This window comes from Balaenoptera borealis, assembly GCF_965194805.1.
Source record: "Balaenoptera borealis genome assembly, chromosome: 9".
Lineage (NCBI taxonomy): Eukaryota > Metazoa > Chordata > Mammalia > Artiodactyla > Balaenopteridae > Balaenoptera > Balaenoptera borealis.
In genome coordinates this window covers 56817460-56839704 of record NC_138873.1, presented here as the reverse complement: position 1 = coordinate 56839704, position 22245 = coordinate 56817460, and the positions used below count along the sequence as shown (strand labels likewise).

Here is a 22245-nt window from a genome sequence, read left to right as displayed (position 1 = left end):
AAATATATGCATATATGAAGTCAAATTCACAAGGAACTAGAGCAGAATGAATAAAAACAGAATGAAAAGAAGGTGTAAAAAATTGTAAGCTATTTAATTAGCTAAGTTTTTGTTTGTTTCTTATTCTGACAAGAGAAGCACATTACAGAGAGAAATGTTTTCTATACACACCTACTAGGAGTGATTTGATTATTCTACAAAATTTCCTGTCAATTCTGGATGCCATGTTATTCAGCTTTATGAAAGAATCAAATCATAAGACTATTTCCTTCAAGAATCATCATCAATACATGCATAGGTATAACTGTGAATCGAACTCAATCTTATTTAATCCTTGAACAATCCTTTGAGGGATAAGCACTATTACACTGATTTTTTACAGGTAGGTAAGTGGAAACTCAGGTACTTTAACTAACTTGCCCAGAGTCGTATAACAAGGGAGTGACACAACTGGGAATGGAACTGGAACTCAGGTCCCTTTCACCACACAGCCTTGTTTCTCACAAGCAAGACACAAGCAAGATATTAACATTGTTATGTATGAATCATAAAAGTATATTCTTAATGCTGTAATTAAAGCTCAGTGTGGGAATTTTGCTCTACATGGTTTATAATTAAGTTTACCTATTTCTTTACTTGTTCTGAGTCATAAACAAGAGAAGAAAGGAAATAATGTATCTTAATGCCTCTTAGTGGTCGAGCACTTAACATGCACTGATACATTTATCTTTTAAAAATCCTCGGTTGTAAGTATTATAATAACTATTGGCTGAAAGTGATAAGAATGGTAACTAAGTCTACATATCTAGGCAGCACTGGATGCAAAATCCAAACCCAGATCTGCCTGATCACAAAGTGTTTTGACCACATTCATTCTCACTACACTGGCACTTTCCTCCCTCAAACATCAGGGAAGAAAAGAATCATGATTGAGTAATTCCTGAATTATCCTGAGACTGAAAGAAATGACAAAGAGTGAGATGAAAAAAAGGTAAGTTGGAAGTAAAAATAGCATGAAACTATGAAGAAATGTGAATGTCAATTTAATGACACAAATTTAAACATTTTTAAAATGGCAGACTTTTCAAAAAGTGAAGGGAATCTAAGCAAATTTAATGCAAATGAAAATAGAAGTGGAAAATTGAATACAGTGCTGTGGACACTGAGAAGAGAATGAATATTATGACCTAGAAAGTCACCGATGAATTAATGAAAGAAGCAGTCATGAAAGAAAAGTGAGGATGTATCAGACAGAGGGCAGAGACTGTGCATCTTAAGTGGAAGCAAAGAAGAAAATGCAGGGCATGGTCGAGAAGCAAGTTCTAGGTGTGCTTGGAAATGAAGGTTTGGGGGATGATGAGAGGATCAGCAATAAAAATGGAAAGGGTGATAAGGTCCAAATATTTCAAGGTGTGCAATATCCGCTGAAATTTGTTCTGTACTATTAGGTGCTGTTGTGCAAAGGAGTGACTTGAAGGCCGGAGTAAGGAGAAGTGTGGATCTTCAGGCACTGTGGAGGGCAGGGCCTGGATCTGAGTGAGAGGTAATGAATGCTTACGTGGATAGTGGGTACCACAAAGGGGAAACTGATCAACATTTTTTGAGAAAATAGAGTTAATGTTTTTGTTGTTGTTTCTTTTCTGTTTCGTTCTGTCATGTTTTGTTTTGGCGCCATGTATGGGACAATAAGAAAAGGACAAAAGATACAATCTTGAGAAGTATGCTAAAAGCAGGTAACGGAAGGAAGCCACCAACAAGGATACAGAAGGCATTATATGACTGATGGATGAAGCAGAAGAGTAATCCTGGTTGGGTTATCACTTTCCCAAATTTAGTGTCTTCAGTTAAAACAATTAAGTTTTTTTACCATATCTCTATACCATCTATACTTTTATTAACAATATTTTTATTGGTTATCTCTGTTTTTACATACTTTAAAATGAACTTTATATCATTACTATGTATAGGATGTCCTTATTTTTCTAATTTAAATTAAAATAGATGTGTAAGTGGGTTGTCACAAGGATGGTAGTGATTAAGAAAAAGAGTCCAAGATCCCCAGGCAAATGTTTCTATTTCAAATGTTCTGATTTCCCTTGTATGTGGGAAAGAACACACAGCAGTGCCCCGCTGAAAGGACAGTCTCCCTGGCCTTCAGGTCCCACTGCTTTGAGGTCACCTGATTAGGGTGAGAATCTCATCAAGCCGGCAGGAAGTCTCCTTGTCACTCTCACAGCTGGAATTCTACCCTCCCAACTGCTTATCCTCCAACTGCATTGCAGACTCCGCTTTCCATCTCTCGGCCTGCCCCTTGGACAAGTCAGTGGTTACAACACCAGGGATGCTGGAAGGTTTTCCCTTAAAAGCGAACTACCCACATTTACCATTCCCCTAGGCTTCCCCGACAGGCTTTGGGGCTGGCTGACTCTCTTCTTGAAATAACAAAAATTGTCCTGTGTATCACAAAGCCACACATCAATCAAAACAAGACCTAGGGCTTCCCTAGTGGCGCAGTGGTTGAGAATCTGCCTGCCAATGCAGGGGACATGGGTTCGAGCCCTGGTCTGGGAGGATCCCACATGCCGCAGAGCAACTAGGCCCGTGAGCCACAACTACTGAGCCTGTGCGTCTGGAGCCTGTGCTCCGCAACAAGAGAGGCCGCGATGGTGAGAGGCCCGCGCACCGCGATGAAGAGTGGCCCCCACTTGCCGCAACTAGAGAAAGCCCTTGCACAGAAACGAAGACCCAACACAGCCAAAAATAAATAATTAAATAATTAAATAATTAAACAACAACAACAACAACAACAAAAAAAAAACAAGACCTAAAATGATAAAGCACCTAAACTCAGAGGAAAAGAAATGCTAGGCTTTTAAAGGAGAACTACATTGTGGGCAAAGCACTGCTTTAGTTAAAGCAGGTTCAGTGTTAAGAACTTCATATTTTAAGGGAACATGTAGACTAAGTTTATAATCTTGGGTTAAGTAGCTTTAACAAATCTTGTAGTTTCCTGTTGATCACTTATAAAGAAACTATTTCCCCTAGTTATTTTAAACAAAAGGCTTGCCTTAAATTAAGAAGTTTAAATAAAATCTTCAGTTTTTGGTGTAGGTATTGATTGTTTTTACAATTATGAGTATTTGTAATTGACATCCATACTGACATCCATACTGGAAGACAGACACACTTAGATAACAATCTCCTCTCAATAACGCAAGACCTTACTAACTACTGGGTAGCATTGACTGGAATTGAAGGCCTTGTACACGAGACAAAAGAAAAACTTCACTGTCTCGCTAGAGAGGGTTTTAGGGGATTGGTGAATGTCCTCAAACTGTATGGAAATTATTAGGCACATTTAGCACATTTTTTTCTGAAATTAGGGTATATAACTTTCATCAGAAGTACAAATTGACCTGTGAGTAACATACACATGTGGGAAGGGAAGGGAGAGAGAGAGAGAAACTGCTCAACCCACTGCTTTTGGATTACTTTCTGCAGTTGTAACTCATCTGAACGTGATGAATGGCAGGATTTGTTGGTCTCTGAAGTCAGATTTTTTTTTTTAATTTTTATTTATTTATTTATGGCTGTGTTGGGTCTTCGTTTCTGTGCGAGGGCTTTCTCTAGTTGCGGCAAGTGGGGGCCACTCTTCATCGCGGTGCACAGGCCTCTCATTATCGCGGTCTCTCTTGGTGCGGAGCACAGGCTCCAGACTCACGGGCTCAGTAATTGTGGCTCACGGGCCTAGTTGCTCCGCGGCATGTGGGATCTTCCCAGACCAGGGCTCGAACCCGTGTGCCCTGCATTGGCAGGCAGATTCTCAACCACTGCACCACCAGGGAAGCCCTGAAGTCAGATTTTGAATTGACATAGTTATGCAGTGCCTCGTCATACAGTAGGTTAATTTAGTTTTTATTCTATTTTCTATAGTTTTAGAAAAGCATGTATTTCCATTATGGAACTAAATTCACAACTTTGCCTGGGTAGTATATCCTAGGACAGCCTTGTGAAAATTGTATTTTAGTTGATGTTGTCATGCCCATCCTGGTTCTCTACAGTTAATGAAGTAAAATGAAATACTTATTTTTCTGTATTATTCACTCCTTTTCAGTCTTCTCAAGGGCACTCTAAAAGTCTTAAGAATTGGTGTTAGAATACTGGTATTAGATCATTAGAACATGGTCCTCGAAGAGTCTCAACAGGCCATGAATATTATCAAGTGTCCTTGAGTCAGTCATCACATACAAATGAATTTGAGATAAATGTGCCACTACTTCCCCAATTAGTGTAGGTAATCAAGAATTGATTGCAACATTAGGAGAAGAGAGATCTAGTTTTTTGTAGGACAGCTGCAAATCGTTTTTATTTTAATGTTTCTTTCCCTGGAGAATTCTGCTCAGGCCTTTTCTATCATTTTCTTAATATATATAATGATTTAGTTCACCACCTCTAGAACAATTTGACCTTTGCCACCTCCACCTGTCATTTTTATCTGCCCCAAACTCAAGCAAGAAACAGGAGAAGATGCACTATAGAAAAAGGCAGCGAACTGTGAATTTCTCCTATTATCTGATGGAGACCTCTCTTGGGGTGAAACTGACCTGCTTTTTTTTCCATTAAAAACTCTATTATAATGTTCCTTAAAGAATTTTCAAAGCATTTAGTCGATAGCAGTTATGAGTTTGCTATAACGTAAAGTAGGATAACTAATATTACGTTGATTTTTTATTACTTCTGACATTTCTAAGACATGCAATATTTGACTTTTAAGAGTTTACTATAAAATATCAAATTTATATGAACCAAGATATTATTTTTTATGCAATTACATCCTCCTACATTGAAACTCATGGGAAATAATAGTTTTTTAAAAGTTTATTAATATGGACCTTTGTTATAGCCATCAAATTTATTTATATGCACTTGGTTTCTTCCTTTTCTATCTATCCCACAAATGACTGCCACATTAAACATTACAAAGCCACTTAGATTCTGACCCTACTGCTCACAGACCTTCAGATTCTTTATACTATCAAAGTAAAGTGAAAATTAAGAATAATTTACAAGGCTTTCAGGATCTGACCCTGTTGTGACTTGTAACCCCTTTTCTGATTACTCTACTCATTGTTTCTATACCTTATACCCTGGCCCATACCCTTTACTGTTTCTCCTAAATGCCAGGGCACATCTGTTAATTCCATCTCAGTTGCTCTCTCACTCATAATCAAGTTGTAGATTTCACTTTTTCTTCTGACCACAAGTGACTTCTTCCTTTGAATTTTATATCTGTCAATTATTTGCATTTATTATGCCTCCTTATAAATTGATATGAATATGCTTGCCATAGCTCCCTGTCTATACTCTGTAGTCTTTGAGGTCAGAGCTGTATCCATTTTACTTTGTTATCATCAATAGAACCTATCAGAATACTTTGAATATTATAGGTACCAAAGCAACATGTATTCAAAGAAAGATTGAGTGTAATGTGTTACTTACACTGGTGAATGATGACAATATCATTAATTTATTCATTAATTCAACAAGTTTATGAGGTTCCCACTATGTCGTAGGAATTGTTTTCTGTGTTATTTGGAACCTGACCCTGAGGCAGATTTTATCTAGAAACTTGACTTTCTCACATATCTCTCTGCTTTCCAGGACCTTTCCTATGATCACTGCCATCTTTTGGTATGTTTCTAATTAAACCAGATAAATTTCCCAACCTGAAACTTGAAAACATTGCTGTTGTGGAAAATGACCATCCTACAGAAATCCCTCCATGCATGTTACTCTCTACCACCTCAGAGTGAACATTGCTGACCACTGGTAGAGTCTGGATGGTATTCGAACTCTCTATGTCTTCCTCTGATGGTCTGATACGGTGGAGAGACTAATACCCCTCTATCAGCTTCTCTGATTTCCATCTTGTGGCAATCAGAACTTAATCTGCTCTTTCTTACAGGAAACTTAAGCATGGCATGCTATTTATTTATGTCATCCACTGTAATTTTCTGAAAATACTATTTCAGGCAATATCTATGCCTTTAGAATTTTAATTTAGTGAGAATTAGGAGTCATAGCCTCATGGTATAAGTAAAACCTGATTTAACATAACCTTTATTTCAAAGCATGGTCCTGCAGGTTTATTTGTTTTAGAAAACAAATACTTGAGCAGACACTGTATTTGCTAACACTTAACAGAAAGCCTGGTGTATGGTATGTTCTCAATACATATTTACTGAATCAATGAAATGTGGTGCTTTTGTGCATTAAACAATGCAAACAAAGAACACCTGAAAGTAGGGCTCTTTTGTGTGTGTGTAAGTGTGTGTGTGTGTGCGTGTGTGTTTTCTTTAGCTGTAAGACTGTACAGACTCTGGCTCCTCTGTGGTTCTGGCTTCCACTTTCATTGGAATATCTGTGTCTATTCCTGGCTCTATATGTGCGTAACCTATCTGGGCTTTTCTTATCTTCAAAATGAAGGGAATTGATTTAAATAATCTCTAAATTCTCTTCTAGCTCTAAAATCTGAGATTCTACAGATTAGGTTTCCTTATCTTACTTTATTCTTTTGTCATTGTTGTTATTCTTGGATGTATTTTGCATTTCTTCTTTCCACAGGACGCTAAGGCACTATTTACAAATACATACATAGTAGAAGACATAGATACTGATTAAAAAATATTCTGCTATATAAACATAATGATGCATGAATAAGGTAGTATTTTTAGGACTTCTTATTTCAAAGTTTGCTTTGGAAGCAGGTCATTAACATATTGCTCTTAACAGCTAGCTTCTTGTAGGAGAAAGGCAGAGGCTGATGATAAAATGGTCTCATTAAAGTGAGATTTGGCTTTACTCTGAATGTCAAGTGTACAGATTCAGGCTTAGAGTAAATCTGGGCCCTTTGACAGTTGCAGTATCTATGGCTTTGCTCATCCCTCTGGACTTTTTTCTCCTCTACTCTGCACTGTTATTTATTTCCTCACAGCTTTGCACAGCCTAATTATGAACTCCTCAAAGATATGAATCACGTCCATACTTTAATTAAAGCTTTCAGTAAATTCAGGATGCTTCTATAGAATAGCTATCATTCAAAAATGATGTAAACTATATGAACTAATGTTAAACTTTTTAATCCTTAAAACTTTGCTATTAGCAATTTTATTTGAAGGAGTTCTATTTGCTGGTAACCAAAATCCAGAAATCTTGGGAAATCTTGCAGTTTGATTTGGACTCTATTGTTTTGGTTCTGTTTCTTAGTAATAGGCCTGGAGACTCAGTATTTCTATCTTTAGGTACATTGTCATTTGCCTCCTGGCAAGGATTCACAGCAATGGTATTGGGTCACAAGACTCAGAATCTCCCCACGCCATTTCCCAGAATGTCTTTCTTGATCATGGTAATCTCACACAATCTCATATACCTGAAGGTAGGCAAAAAGAGTTTCTTTTTACAAAACTAGCTTGTATTGTGAGTTCTTAATTATTCTCAGGTGGGCCATACCAAAGAGAATAAGATTTCACTAAGAACAACTCTTTACCAAAGTATAAGTTCCTTCTGAGGTGAAAGATTTTTGTCAGTTTACTTGAGTAATATTTCCCTAGTTCTAGAGCAGAGCTCACACATATCAGACACTTGATATATATGAACTGGTAACCTGATATCTTTCTACTAATCACTTTAAATCTCCCATTCCTGTGGTTCTCTAGCATGTGCCTCAGAGAAAATAAGCAATATCAAAAAGACTGGTATCTGTCAACCCACTGTGAAGGAATCCTTACTAGGATCCACCATGCAGCCAGCTACATTTTGAGATGTATTATAGTTGAAACACTATTTTTTTTTTTTTTGTATTTGGGGTTGCATTACAAAAAATAACCAAATAACAGCACCACTTAAATTAGCTTAAGAATAATGAACTTATAAATAATTATTCTAAGCTGTCCAGTTGAAGTTGAGGATGGAATCTGAGCTAGACTTCAGAGAAAAGTAGAATCCAGTACTTGAACAATGTCAAGACTCTTTCCACCTCTTTTCTATCTTCCTTGTGCATCTTCCTTCTTATCTCTCTCCTTCTGTAGACTCTACTCTCTTCAAATTTTGGTTCACAAGAGTTTTCATGGTCAAGAACCGTTCCAGAATCTTTATCTTACAGCTTCAGCCATTTGAGAGTTTCTCCTATCTGCCTAGGCTTAATCAGGGGCATGCCACTGAAATTCTCAAAGTACACTTTGCAAAAAGTTAAAAGTACAGTTTTCGTAGAAATATAGAATAAGCATGTGTCAAAAAGTATTAAACTTCTTTATGAGAAACCTTGTTTTTAAAAATTTAAGAAAAACCAAAGTGTTTCTATTTAAAGTATTTCTTTCTTTTCTATTTCGAAAGATAGAAAGCTGGAATAGGATTTCTAAATCACATACAAAACAGGTTGATGTCCCACTGGACAATAAAAAATAAATAAAACTTTGGGGGGGGAGAATCTTTAGCATGCTTGTATCTCTATTTGCATCTCAACATTCATTTGCATTGCTATTTGACATGAAGCATTTACTATACTATCAATTTTATACAAATCAATAGCTACCTTTACAGAGTTCTTAAATCCTCCATTAATAGTAAATAAAATAAAATAAAATGTATATAACATTAGAAAATTACAGAATTCTTGGCTAGTCCTGTCAGACAATGCTCTAGTGGGACATTGAATGGACATGCGGTCATCTTTTACTTATTTCCAAGTTATGGATATTTTAAAATAATGCCATAAAGATTCTTTACTCACATTGTGAAGATTAAATGAGAATACGTATAGAAAATGCTTAATGCAGTGCTTGGAACAAATTAACTCACCGTAGAGTTTATTTATTTTAAATATTATATTTATTAATGTTATTTTACAAAAATACAATCCCCTTTGAGTTTATGAGATGTTACTTCAGATAATTTTTATATTAATATATATAAAATATATTTAAGTAGTGTATACTTAAATATACTTACATAAAATATATATAAGTAGTATATTTGTTCCTTCTTTCTTTCCTTCATTCTTTGATTCCATCTTTGCTTCCTCCCTCCCTCCCTCCTTCACTCCTTCCCATCTTCCCTTTGTCAAAAATCCAGAAACAGTAAATGTTAAAACCAGATCATTAAAATAGTATTTGGCAAGAGTTTATTGAACATAGAAGAACAGCTCATAAACTGGGAGTCTTCAAATCCAAAAATGATACAAAGCTTAGAGGTATGATATTACAGGATGACTTTTAAAGTGAAAATAAGGAAGTTTTTAACCTTTACAATGATAGGTTATTACAATGGTGGTTCCAGACATTACGGGATTCATTAAAAGTGACTATCTTATACCACTTTAGAAAGATGACTTAAGTTTCTTTTATGATTATCATCAGAAGCACTTATAAGAAATAACCGAAGTTAAGTTTTGCTTGTTCACAATATAAGCTAGATTTACTTTTGCTTACATGGCTTAAATGGTTTTGTCTGTTTGGGGATTTTCAAGCCTGGTCTCCATTTTATTTTAACACCTCCTTCCCTTCTTCCCCCTCCCTCTCTCTCTTCTTCCCTTCTCTCTTTCTCTCTCTTTCTTTCTTTCTCTCTCTTAAATTCTGGCATGCACCTGATTAGCCAAGCTATTTGTCTCCACAGAATTAAATCAAAACAAACAGTCCACTTCATCCCTCCGTCTTTTGTTCCTGCTATTCCTGCCTTGCCTTACTCTGCTGCAGACACATTGGCTTTGGGATATTAGCGATTTCCCACTGGCTCTTATCTCCTCTAGGAAATCTCAGTTTACAGTTTTTTCCAAGGCAAATTCCCTAACCTCCTTCAAATCTTTTATTCCCAAATCATCTTCTCAGTGAGATCTACTCTGATTTAAAATGGAACTTCCCCAACTCCATTTCTCCTTTCTCTTTTGCCTTGATCTGTTTTTTTTCCATAGTATTTAACCCTTCACAGATATCATGTTATTTAATTTTATATTATTTTTATTTTTTCATATCTGTCTCTATCCCCTCCCATCAAAAGATTCACTAGAATATAAGCTTCGTGAATACAGAGATTTTTGCCTGTTTTGTTTACTATTATATTCCAAGTGTCTGGAAAAATTCCTGGCACAGTAGAGGTTCTAGATAAAGATAGATATTTGTTGTAGACTTATGGAAAAAATAAATGTCACAACAGGGAAAATAAACAACAAAACTTCAACTCCGCTCTCAGAAGGTGATCCTGGTGGACTCTATATAAGGAAAAGTCTTCCAGTGAGAATAAACTGCTAAGGAAGGCAAGCTAACAAATGGAAACTTGTGAGATTCACTATTCCTATTTTGGAGGTTATTAAATATTATATTTTTGAGGCAGTGGTCAAGGCACTATGCATCTTTTTCCTTGGATAATTTTTTAACTGTGGTTTTTCTGGATTTCTTCCACAATTGTTGTATCAGGTATTTTGAAAATGGTTAAATTTATTAATTAGACCAGAAATTGTCAAACTATAATCTGTGAGCCAAATCCTACCCACTGCCTGTTTTTCTGCCATCTGTGAGCTAAGAATGATTTTTACATTTTCATAGTTGAAAAATATTAAAAAATAATATTTCACAGCATGTGACTATCATATAAATTCAGTTCAGTGCCCATAAATAAAGTTTTATTGGAACATAATCACACTCATTCATTTCTGTGGTGTCTATGACTGTTTCTTGTGATAAAATAAAATTCATGAGTCCATATGATATAATAAATAACAAAATAAATTAATAAATAGAGGAGAATAGATAAAAATCCCCTACAGAAGAATTTCAAATATTGGTGACAGAAAGAAAGCAGCAAATGGAAGAGTAGTAGGCATGGATGTAGAAATTAGTGGACAAAAGTTTAAGCAGAAATAGGGTATTTGTATAGTCTCAAGATATCTCCTACAAAATATTTGGTAATTAAAAAGGGAAAACAGCAACTTGACAAAACCCAAGCAAACACCACTTTTGCCAAGTGGTCAAGTGCAAGGATAACATCACCAGTAATAAGATACAGATATCATGTACCCCTGATATGATGCACTAGGAAAGGCGTACGATCTCTGAGATATCTTTCGCAATAATGCATAACCTCAATCTAATCAAAATAAAACATCAGACAAACCAAACTAAGGGACATTCTATAAACTGACCAGTACTCTTCGGAAGTATAAAGTTTTTTAAAGAAAAGTCTGAGGCGCTCTCCTATGTTAGAGAAGACTAAGGAGACATAACAACTGAATGCAACGTGATACCCTGGACTGGATCCTGGGACAGAAAAGGACAATATTAAAAAAAAAAAAAATGAAATTCACATAAATTATGTATTTCGGTTAATATTGAATAGCATTGTATCAATGTTAATTTCTTAGTTTTGATAAATATTCTGTGGTTAAGTTGTTAGCATAAAGGGAAGCTAGTGGAAATGTATATAGAAACTCTGTATACTATCTTTACCAACTCTTCCGTGAATTGAAAATTATCTAATCATAGAAAGTTTGTTTTAATGCTCCATATCACTCTTTTCCCTTTTGTCCAAGAGGGCCCTAACAGTACTGAGGAGGGTGACAGTTACACCATATTTCCTTATTGAGCAAGCAGAGAATGGAAAAACCAGCCCAGATAACACTTAAGCTGCTTCTTAAGCTTCCTGACACTTTCTATTCCCTTCAGGAACAGACATAGCGAGAGAGAAAAATGAGCAGAGGGAGAAAGTCAGAGTGGCTTATCTTCTTTTCATGCCCAGAAGGAAGAAGAAAGGCAGCTCTTAGAAACCAGAGAGAAAAGCTGAATGTGATGTATTATTCCCAAACTGTCTCTATTTCTTTTTATTTTTTTTACTTTCTTTTTAAATATCTTTATTGGAGTATAATTGCTTTACAATGTTGTGTTAGTTTCTGTTGTACAACAAAGTGAATCAGCTATAAGTATACAAATATCCCCATATCCCCTCCTTCTTGAGCCACCCTCCCACCCTCCCTATCCCACCTCTAGGTGGTCACAAAGCATCGAGCTGATCTCCCTGTGCTATGCAGCTGCTTCCCTCTAGCCATCCATTTGACATGTGGTAGTGTATATATGTCCATGCCACTCTCTCACTTCATCAGAGCTTCCCTTTCCCCCGCTGTGTCCTCAAGTCCATTCTCTAGGTCTGTGTCTTTGTCCCTGCCCTGTCACTAGGTTCATCAGTACCATTTTTTAAGATTCTATATATATGTGTTAGCATATGGTATTTGTTTTTCTCTTTCTGACTTACTTCACTCTGTATGACAGACTCTAGGTCCATCCACCTCATTACAAATAACTCAGTTTTGTTCCTTTTTATGGCTCAGTAATATTCCATTGTATATATGGGCCACATCTTCTTTATCCATTCATCTATTGATGGACATTTAGGTTGCTTCCATGTCCTGGCAATTGTAAATAGTGCTGCAGTGAACATTGTGGTACATGTCTCTTTTTGAATTATGGTTTTCTCAGGGTATATGCCCAGTAGTGGGATTGCTGGTACATATGGTAGTTCTATTTTTAGTTTTTTAAGGAACCTCCATACTGTTCTCCATAGTGGCTGTATCAATTTACATTCCCACCAACAGTGCAAGAGGGTTCCCTTTTCTCCACACCCTTTCCAGCATTTATTGTTTGTAGATGTTTTGATGATGGCCATTCTGACTGGTGTGAGGTGATACCTCATTGTAGTTTTAATTTGCATTTCTCTAATGATTAGTAATGTTGGACATCTTTTCATGTGTTTGTTGGCAATCTGTATATCTTCTTTGGACATACAGATTGTTTCTTTTTAAATAATAATTATTTTATTGTGGGAGGAATACTCTTCAAATAACAAAATCTAGGCATTGTACTAAATAGCAATTCAAACAAGCTTAGCATATTTATCATTTTACTCTTGTTCCTCATAAATGTTTAAATAGAATAAAAGCAAATGGCAATCTGATTCCCTCATTTACATGGAGAAGATGGGAATAACATTGCCTTGAATATCAATTAATGAAAGTTAGGTTTCCAAAGAGCAGAGATGATATTATTTTTAAATCATCTTATTAGAACACAGGGGGAAAGATTTTTGATTTACATGTATACTTCAGACCACAAATTATCAATAGTTCTTTGACTTCATTATTTTCATCTAAAACCAGACAGAATGGGAGTGGATATGTAGGAAAACAATGTGAGTATTTGCATTCTGACCTATGACTATCATCAGCAAGTAGTTTAAGCAAAAGTAAAATCCACTAAGTAGCAAAGTAATTAATCACAAACCTCTACCTAAATCACTGACAATTTCTTGTCATCTGAAGTGAGTGACCCTTTTCCCTCTAAGTCCCACAATAAGGATAACAAATTCTGAAACGTATAAGGGCAAGCAGATAAAATAATTGAGTGAATTAGGCAGTGGTAAGCACTGTGGCAAACAGAAGAGCCCTTATCTCAGCATAAAACGGCAGCCACTAATAGGTGAGAGCTAACTGTTGCCTTACAGGAAGGTAAGCACAATGTTTTCAGATTTTTTTTTTCAAGAGAAAGCAAAACCCCAAAATTTTATATGAAATCTCTTCAGCCTGTGACTCCTTTTCCACAGGAGTGTTAGTGCTACTAGGCATATATAGTCTTTGTTTCTTGTCCAACAGAAGAATAGGCAGCAGGGATGCTGAAATCCTAGGGGAGTAAGAGGATGGGGATTCGTCCTTAGAAGAAGACTATACACTTGTTAGAATTTGTTTTTTAAATCTTTGTTCAAAGAACAATGGGTAACGAAAGTTTAAGAAAGGTTTTATTTGCTGTAGAACACTTTAAGGATATTGATACACTAAAGTGCATGTAAATCTCCAAGAGGAGATTATCATATTCAATTTTTTCCTAAACCTTTCAAAGTATGAAGAGATATTTTATGGCTTTGAGAAAACTAAAATGTCATGTATCTAAATTCATCTGCATTTATATATATTACATATATTTATGAAGTTTTGTTTTCTGGGTAGTTATGTACATTTGAGCACACATGCATTTTCTCGGCCTTCTCATGTTTCAGAATTGCCATCTAAGTTTGGTAAAGTGTGACCAGCAGATTGTTTTACCCCAGGCAAATGTGACTAGTAATCTTGAGTTGGGGTAAAGCAGATGTTTGCAGGGCTTTTGCTCATATTTCTGATTTTGGTACTTCAGCCTGTTCTTTATGCTATGATTATACTGCAGTACTCTATAATCATGCCTCATCAATTCACGCTGGTTCAATGTATCCTTAGCGTGTTTCTTTTGTGAACCTCCCTTGTCATTGCCCTACTACAGCTGGGTATGTTAGCCTGCTGAGATTCAAGTCTCTGCATATGTCCTTCTGAGAGCAATCGCCATCTCAGTGTATTTAGATAAGTATATGTATGTATATGTACTTTTGATTCTTTTGTTTGAGACAAAACTTTTATGTTATTGATAGTCAAAATTTGACATACGTTACAAGTAAAAATCTCACTGAGATGAAATGAAAGCCTTTAACTGGTAATCTGGATATCTTGACTTTAGTTTTTGTGTTGCCATTTGTTAATTATAATACATTCACAAGGCCAAACATAGATACCCTCTGTTTCTTTATCTGTGAAAAGAGAAAATCATACTAAATGTTCTGTGATCACAAAGGTTGTGATATTCAAAGGCAGTGGTTTTCAATTAAGAAAGCATTAAAATCACTTGTGGGGCTTGTTAAAACACAAATTGCTGGGACCCAACACCAAAGATTTAATTTAGCAATTCAGGGGTGAGGATCATGAATTCACATTTTTCGCAAGTACTCAGGTAATGATGATGGTTTTCCAGAACACAACTTTTGTAGCACTACTCTATGAAACATCAGGCATCGGCATGATGTTATGTTCAACTCTTCACAATACACTAGCTGAGTAATATTTCCTGATTCTATACGACTTTACTAATTTTAGAAGACTGCATGGGTTGGGAACATAAGGCACAACAGTATAATAGGAAGAATAAGGACTTTGAAGTCACTTATACTTGAGATTGAATCTCATTTATCTCTGTAAACATTTTGAACCTCAATTTCTTCATTTCTAAAATAAGAGGACTAACATTTGTTTCATAAAGATACTATAAGTGTTAAATACGTGTAAATATGTGCATTACATTTAGATTTTATTTCCTCCTTCCTTCACCACCTTCTTCTTAATTCCTTGTTCTCATTTTACTACAAAGATCACTTGTCCACAATTCAGGTAGCTAACACAATAAGAAAATTTAGTTATTTCAATATTTAATAGAAACCTATTTGTCTAGGCATGTACAAAGGTTAGGGAGACTAGCTGATAAGAAAATATAATGAGAGTGATTAATACACACCACCTGTTCTCAGAAAGTTTCATTCTAATAGATATCGTAGAAGCACTAAGGAAGGGTACCGAGCCCAACTTCACAATTTGAGGGGGCGTGAGATGGCAGTGTCACAGAATGCATCTTAGAGAGGATTCTGCCTTTACTTATATCTTTAAAATGAGTTTGAGCAGTGAGCTAAGAAAGATTTTTCAGAAAGGTCTATGAAATATAATAGAGGCATAGGCATGAACTATCTGTCTTTGGAACTTAAGTATATGTAATATGTGTATATTTATGTGTGTATATATATATATTTATATATAGCTTGTTAAGCATGTATATTTTGATGTTCTATCAACATAGCGAACAAATGAACAGCAATCATTTACTTGTTCATGATTATACAATTAGGGCAGATTTTGGCAGGAATGGATCATCTGCTACACAAGCATCGCTCATGTGACTGGCAGTTGGAGCTGGTCACTGGCTGGGATCTCAGCTGGAGCTCTTAGCTAGGAGTTGGGATTCTCCTCCATGTGGACTTCTCCACGGGGCTGTCTGGTCTGTCTCAAAACTGGATTCCAAGAATGAGTGTTACTGACAAGGGTGAAAGCAGAAGCGAAGCTCTTTAAGCCTGCCTTTTGGATTTGAATCTTAGCCACTTCTGTAAAGACATTGTGCCTCAATTTCCTCATCTTTTGAATGGGACTAGTAAGCTTACAGACATGATGCAAGGGGTAATATATGTAAACTAGTTAATTGCATTTAGGTATTAGGTAAATAGCATGACTTCTGCCATATTCTAATGGAGAAATGCAGTCATGAGGGTATGGTGATGGTGACGGTGACTGGACCCTACCTCTCAATGGGAAGAGTACAAAGATTTTATGGCCACCTCTCATTACCACAGTGAGACAAAGAGTAGCAGGGCTAAAGAAGGTGACAGATATCAGAATATGGAGAACTTCATAAACAATGCTAAGTGCTTAACTTTCATCTTGAAGCTAAAAGAAAGTCATTTTAAACAGTGGAGAGACGTGCACCTATTTGGTTTGTAATTAGATTATTTTGACAACATCGTGGGCATGGGTTTGAGAAGGGTACAACTGGAGTAAAGGAAACCAGTTTTAAGCTGCTGCAAGTTTTTAGATGCCTGGGCATAAAAATCAATCTGGGAGAACAGTTGTAGCAAAGAAAGTGACAGAATGGAGATAGAGATTTATAAATTGGAGATAGAGGCTGGAGACGAAGGGGTTTGTTTTGGAGAACTCTAGGGAAGGCAGCCTGAATATGCCTGGTGGTGAGGGAGGAGGGCGAGCTGTGGGAAGATGATGTATCTAATTTTGGGTTTAAAGGTGAATGAGAGATTTCAGAGAGAGTGGTACTATTTTGAGTTCAAACTTGTTGAATTCCTGCTTTGTAGGCAGATGGTCCAGAAAGAAAATATAGCCACACAAAATAGTCTACTATTTGTGGCGTGTTAAAAGAGACTTTTTTTTTTTTAGAGAAGACCATAAATTACTGAATTAAATTTCTAAAGGAGAACAGCTAAAATACACCTATGTATTAGAATTAAGAGAGAATATAGTACTTTCTCTATTTGTTTAAATGTTAATTGCTAATTAGAAATGCATGAATTTACATTAACCTATTCCTAGGAAATGAGTCTATATTCTTGCAGTGACTTCTATTTTAAAGGTTCTGTGGAGGTTGGTACATTGGCTGGGTTTATTTGCCCTTCATTGATTTGTACATCTTACACAAAAGAGATACCAAGATTCTTGCCTCTGCTGTTTTTCACAGTATCCATGAGTAGTTTGCTGCTTCTTCAACAATAGACTCAAAAGGATTGCTATTGACTCCCTTATCTCCTCAATCCATCCTCAGCCACTCCTCTTTAGAGTAGTGATTTTTTTTTTTAAGGAAAAACTCATGTAAATCTGTCATGTGTCAAAATAGGTTGATACCTGCTGTCTTTTAAATGTCTTAACTAAGAATAAAATATTTACACTATAGAATTGCTCTCTCCCATATCCTATTTTATACTGCAAGTATTCCAGCAAAAACCCAGCTGTTTTTACCCTACAATAATTTATATGTCCTATCAATATGTTTCATGCACATACTAATGAGTTAAATTGTATCCATAAGAACTTCTGTGAAATCTAAGACCCTTCTGCTTTGCCTTCTTCTGGCTCCATTTGCCATTCTTATTTAATCCCACTCAGGGGAAGTAAACTCATTAGCCTGTTTTGAATACAATTCTTCTAATTTGTATAACCAAAATGCTATTTTTATTGTATTAATTTTATTTTTTTCAAGCTTTATTGAGATAAATTGACATATCACATTGTGTAAGTTTAAGGTATACTACGCAGTGATTTGATAGACATATATACTGCGAAATGATTGCCACAGTGAGGGTAGTTAACAAATCTATCACCTCACGTAATTACTTTTTTCTGTGTGTGGTAAGAACTTTTAATATCTACTATCCTAATAATTTTCAAGTACAAAATACAGTATTGTTAACTATAGTCACACTGCCTTACATTGCATCCCCAGGACTTATTCATCTTATAACTGGAAGTTGGTACTCTTTGACCACCTTCACCCTTTGCCCTTGGCAATAAGAATTTACTGTCTGTTTCTATGAGTTAGGGTTTTTTAGATTCCAGGCATAATTGAGGTCATATAATATTTGTCTTTCTCAGTCGGATTTATTTCAGTTTGTATAATGCCCTCAAAGTTCATCCATGTTGTTGCAAATGGTAGGATTTTCTTTTTTTTAATAGCTAAATAATACATATTTGCAGTTTTCATTCTTTCACCATTGACTATGATGTTAGCTGTGGGCTTTTCATAGATGGATTTTATTATGTTGAGGTAGTTTTCTTCTATTCCTAGTTTGTTAAGTGTTTTTATCATGAAAAGTTCTTGAATCTTGTCAAATGCTTTTTTTCTTCATCAGTTGAGATAATTATGTGGTTTTTGTCCATTCTATTATGTGCTATATTACACTGATTGATTTTCATTTTTACTTCATATGTTGAGCCGTGCTCACATTCCAGGAATAAACCTCATTTTGTCATGTAGTATAATTCTTTTAACGTGCTGCTGAATTCAGTTTGCCAGTGTTCTGTTGAGATTTTTACATAAATATCCATTAGGAATATTGGTTTGTAGTTTTCTTGTATTGTCTTTGTCTGGCTTTGGTATCTGAGTAATGATGTCCTTATAAAATGAGGACTTGTTTCTTTCTCTTCAATTTTTGGGAAGAGTTTCAAGAGTACTCGTGCTAATTTTTCAAATGTTTGGTTAATTTTTATAGTGAAGCCATCTGATCCTGGGCTTTTATTTTTGGGGGCAGGGGTGGCTTTTGATTTTGATTGAAACTACTTACTAGTTACTGGTTTGTTCAGATTTTCTATTTCTTCGTAATTCAGTCTTGGTAAGTGGGTGTTTCTAGGAATTTATGCACTTCTTTTAGGATATCAAATTTTTTGGTGTCCAATTGTTGATAATATTATCTTATAATTCATTTTCCTTCTGTGTCATCGGTTGTAATGTTTTAATATATTGTGTACCCATTAAGATAGATTTATAGTTTAAAAAAATATTTTTGTCACTTAAATTCTAGGCACCAAAGTTACGGTAACACAGGTTACTACGTCAGTCCATGTATTACCTTTACTGTAAAACTTTATATTTCCATTTGGCTTCATGTTGCTGTCTAACATCCTTTTGTTTCATCTTAAAGGGGTTCCCTTTAGTGTTTCATGTGGAGTTAGCCTGTGGCAATAAACTGTCTAACTTTTTGTTTATCTAGGAAAATTTTAATTTCTTGTTCGTTTCTGAAGGACATTTTTTCTGGATATAGTATAATATTCTTTGTTGACAATTTTATTCTTTCAGCATCTAAGTGTGTTATCCCAATCTGTTCTGGCCTATAAAATTTATTCTGAGAAATCTGCTGATAAGCTTATGGAAGTTTTTCTTTTATGTGATGAGTTACTTTTTTCTTGCTGCTTTCACGATTCTTTGTGACTTTTGGTCGTTTTATTATAATGAATGTGTATCACTGTGGTCCTATTTGGATTTATCCCAAATGGAGTCTTTGAGCTTCTTGAAATTATATGTCTATTTCTTTCATCAGATTTTGGAAGTTTTCAGCCATTATTTTTTATTTATTTATTTTTTAACATCTTTATTGGAGTATAATTGCTCTACAATGGTGTGTTAGTTTCTGCTTTATAACAAAGTGAATCAGCCACTAGCCATTATTTTTTCAGAGAAGTTTTCTATCCCTTTTTGTCTCTTCTCCTTCTGGGATTTCCATAATGTGTATTTTAGTCCACTTGATGGTATCTTATAAGTCTCTTAGATTTTCTTCTTATTTCTTAATTCTATTTTCTTTTTCCTCTTCTGATTTAATGACTTCAGATGACTTTTGTTCAAGTGTGATCATTCTTTATTCTGCCTGAACAAGTCTGCTATTGAAACCCTCCAGTGAATTTTTTAGTTTTTTTCAACTCCAGAATTTTTGTTTTATTCTTTTTATAGTTTCTTTTTGTTGGTATTCTCATTTTGTTCATGCATTGTTTTCCTGGTTTCAATTATTTGTTTATCTGTAGTCTCTTGAAGTTTGTTAAATATTCGTATGACAGTTACTATTAAATTATTTGTTAGGTAGCTCATAGATCTGTATTTTTTTAGGTTTGGTTTCCATAATTTTATTTTTTTCCCTTGATTGGGCCATATTTTACTATTTCTTTATATGCCTTTTAATCTTTTTCTGGGATATGGGCATTTGAAGAAGACAACCTCCTCTGCAGTCTTTGCATACTTGCTTTATGAAGGAAAAAACCTTTGCCAGTCAGCCTGGCTAAAGGTTTTAGGACCTCTCAAATCTTTTCTGATCTCTTGTTCCCCTTGGAATCTGTCTGTGGAACTGCAGCTCTTACATGCAGTGGTGCTTGCCTATTTTTAGTGGCTTCCAAATTCTGCCACTATTCCCTAAGTGCTCCAAAACAGGCAAGATAAACGCCATTCCATCAGGCAGGCTCCCAACAAGCTAGAATGTTGGATGCACTCTTGTTTCCATCCAATGGGAGAGCCCAAGTATGGTAGGTTTCCTCTGGTTGCATGCATTATACTGTGTAGGTGGACAGACACAAATGGGTATTTAAAACTCCATGAATTTTCAAACCTGTTTTGCTGGAATTCCTTCTTGATTTTACATATACCTAAGTTCTATAGCTTGTTAACTACTCTCTAGGGTTCTGGTCTTATATACTGTTACCTCAATGTCTTTGTGGGGGAAGGAAGGTCTGTAGCATTCTATTCTGCCATCTTTCTGACATCTCTCTTCTATCAGCATCTTTTGATTTCCTGGACTGCAGCCATAATTTCTTCTATTGCATATTTTCTTTCTTGGCTTATTTTCTAGTGTTGGAGTAACCCTGAATTTACTTTTGCGGAATGGATATAGGGTGGAGTGTGGAGTATATGTGTGGAAGAGTGATGAGATTGACTATTCAGCTATAGATTTTCAAATAATATTCAGATTTCATTTCTCTCCTTACTGCTACCTGCCTTTTTGTATTCCCAGATGTCCTGGGCATTCTTTAGCTTTCTAGGGATTAGAAAGTCAAATTTTCTGAAAGTTCTCCATCAGTAACTGCTTTTTCATTCACTCTTCATCTTCCAAAATGTTAATAAAATTATGTGCAATGATGTTCACATATTGTTCATTTTTTCTGGTGAATTTTCTTATATATTTTGCTTTATTAATCTTATTTTAATGGGGTCTTGGGAAGGAGATCCCATTGACTGCTACTCACTCAATCTACCAACTTGAACTAGTTCTCATTTTTTCTTTGTGGACTTTTTATATGAATTGTTCAGTTCATCAAATATTTATTAAGCAAGGTTAGCTTGCTTCATGCTTGATAATATGAGATCAAAGATATTTTCAAATATGAGAATATGAGTTCAAAGATTATGTTAGAAAACATGAGTTCAAAGTTATTTGAGAACTTTGTAGTCTAGTCCAAAAAAAAAAAAAAATGCATGAACAGGTACTTGCCATTCAATATAGTACTAATATTAACTGTAATTTTGAGTACTTCTTATGTGTTAAGCATTGAAAGGTATATTATGTTAAGCCTCAGAATAATGATAGCTAGCCACATACTTTTTAGAATACATACAGGAAGACCTATGAATATTTTGTAATCAGTTTCAAGAGATTCATTGAACTCATGAAGCTAATCTATGGGCCTGGATAGATCTCAGATTAAATGTCCTTAACATAAATATTTTCCATTCATTTGTTTACTAGAAAATTCTTATTGAATACCTAAAACAAGCCAGGCATTATTCCAATATGGGGGAGATATAGCAGTCAATGAAACAGACAAAAGTATCTGCTTTGTTGAAGTTTATAATCTAGAGTATATAGTATGGTATATCAGAATATGATGGGTGCTATGGAGGAAAATAAATAAGGAAAGGAGTTTGGTGCATGATCGGGGGAGTCAGTTTTAAATAAATAGCCAGAGAAGACAAGACTGAGAAAATGACATGAGCAAAGGCTTGAATGAGACAGGGAGCCAGCCTCCTGGCAACTGGTGCAGAACATAGCAGGTGATGGAGCAGCAATGACATAACCCTGAGAAAAGAGAATGCCTGGCATGTTTGAGAATCAGCAAGGTTCCTTAAAAAACTAAAAATAGAACTACCATACGACCCAGCAATCCCACTACTGGGCATATACCCTGAGAAAACCATAATTCAAAAAGAGTCATGTACCACAATGTTCATTGCAGCTCTATTTACAATAGCCAGGACATGGAAGCAACCTAAG

General features: G+C 35.4%; 1 long non-coding RNA gene across 1 annotated transcript in view; it reads right to left on the bottom strand.

Moving 5' to 3' along the window:
* Positions 1-3556: 3556 nt before the first annotated feature.
* Positions 3557-22245, bottom strand: part of LOC309634839 — a 132442-nt gene continuing 113753 nt past the window's right edge. Inside the window, exon 2 of the long non-coding RNA XR_014248463.1 lies at positions 3557-22116. This is a non-coding gene — a long non-coding RNA (uncharacterized lncRNA). The remainder of the gene's footprint in view (positions 22117-22245) is intronic.